Source organism: Rhinopithecus bieti, unplaced genomic scaffold (assembly GCF_001698545.2).
Source record: "Rhinopithecus bieti isolate Rb0 unplaced genomic scaffold, ASM169854v2 scaffold_31533, whole genome shotgun sequence".
Classification (NCBI taxonomy): Eukaryota; Metazoa; Chordata; class Mammalia; order Primates; family Cercopithecidae; genus Rhinopithecus; species Rhinopithecus bieti.
The window spans coordinates 5968-7445 of NW_016890331.1; the positions used below are offsets into that span (position 1 = coordinate 5968).

The 1478-nt window shown below is 45.6% G+C and overlaps 1 pseudogene; it reads right to left on the reverse strand.

The window, feature by feature from the left end:
- Positions 1–6: 6 nt before the first annotated feature.
- LOC108525900 (putative elongation factor 1-alpha-like 3) lies at positions 7–1335 on the reverse strand (annotated as a pseudogene).
- Between the last annotated feature and the right edge of the window lie 143 nt (positions 1336–1478).

Genomic DNA, 1478 nt, shown 5'->3' on the forward strand with positions numbered 1-1478 from the left:
AAAGTACTGATTTAAAAAACTAATAACTTAAAACTGCCACACGCAAAAAAGAAAACCAAAGTGGTCCACAAAACATTCTCCTTTCCTTCTGAAGGTTTTATGATCCATTGTTACCCCTAACCAGTCTTTTATTACTAAAGTTAAATGGCCAATTGAAACAAACAGTTCTCAGACCATTCTTCCACCACTGATTAAGACCGGGGTGGCAGGTATTAGGGATAATATTCATTTACCCTTCTGAGCTTTCTGGGCAGGCTTGGTGAGCTTGCCAGCTCCAGCAGCCTTCTTGTCCACTGCTTTGATGACACCCATGGCAACTCTGTCTCATATCATGAACAGCAAAGCGACCCAGAAGTGGATAGTCCTAGAAGCTCTCAACACACATAGATTTGCCAGGAACCACATCAACGATGGCAGCATCACCAGACTTCAAGAATTTAGGGCCATCTTCCAGCTTTTACCAGAATGGCGATCAATCTTTTCCTTCAGCTCAGCAAACTTGCATGCAGTATGAGCCATGTGGCAATCCAGTACAGGGGCATAGCCAGTGCTGATTTGGCCTGGATGGTTCAGGATAATCACCTGAGTGGTGAAGCCAGCTGCTTCTATTGGTGGGTCGTTTTTTGCTGTCACCAGCAATGTTGCCAAGATGAACATCCTTGACAGATGCGTTCTTGACATTGAAGCCCACATTGTCCCCAGGAAGAACTTCACTCAAAGTTTCGTGGTGCATTTCAACAGATTTTACTTCAGCTGTAACATTGACGGGAGCAAAGGTGACCACCATACCAGGTTTCAGAACACCAGTCTTCACTCAGCCAACAGGAACAGTACCAGTACCGCCAATTTTGTAGACATCCTGGAGAGGCAGGTGCAAGGGCTTGTCAGTTGGATGAGCTGGTGTCAGCTGGATGCAGTCCGGAGCCTCAAGCAGTGTGGTTCCACTGGCATTGCCATCCTTACAGGTGACTTTCCATCCCTTGAACCAAGGCATGTTAGCACTTGGCTCCAGCATGCTGTCACCATTCCAACCAGAAATTGGCACAAATGCGATGGGGTTGTACCCAATTTTCTTAATATAAGTGCTGACTTCCTTAACAATTTCCTCATAGTTCTTCTGGGTGTAGGGTGGCTAGGTAGAATCCATTTTGTTAACACCAACAATTAGTTGTTTCACACCCAGTGTGGAAGCCAGCAGGGCATGCTCTCAGGTCTGCCTATTCTTGGAGATACCAGCTTCAAATTCACCAACACCAACAACAACAATCAGGACAGCACGGTCAGCCTGAGATGTCCCTGTAACCACGTTTTGGTGAAGTCTCTGTGTCCTGAGGCATCAATGTCCAATGACAACAATGTTAAGATGAGTCTTTTCCTTTCCCATTTTGGCTTTTAGGGGTGTTCTGGTGGCAAAGCCATTGCAAAAAAGTACCACAGTTTCTTTATCCACTCGTTGACTGATGGTTATTTGGGTTGGT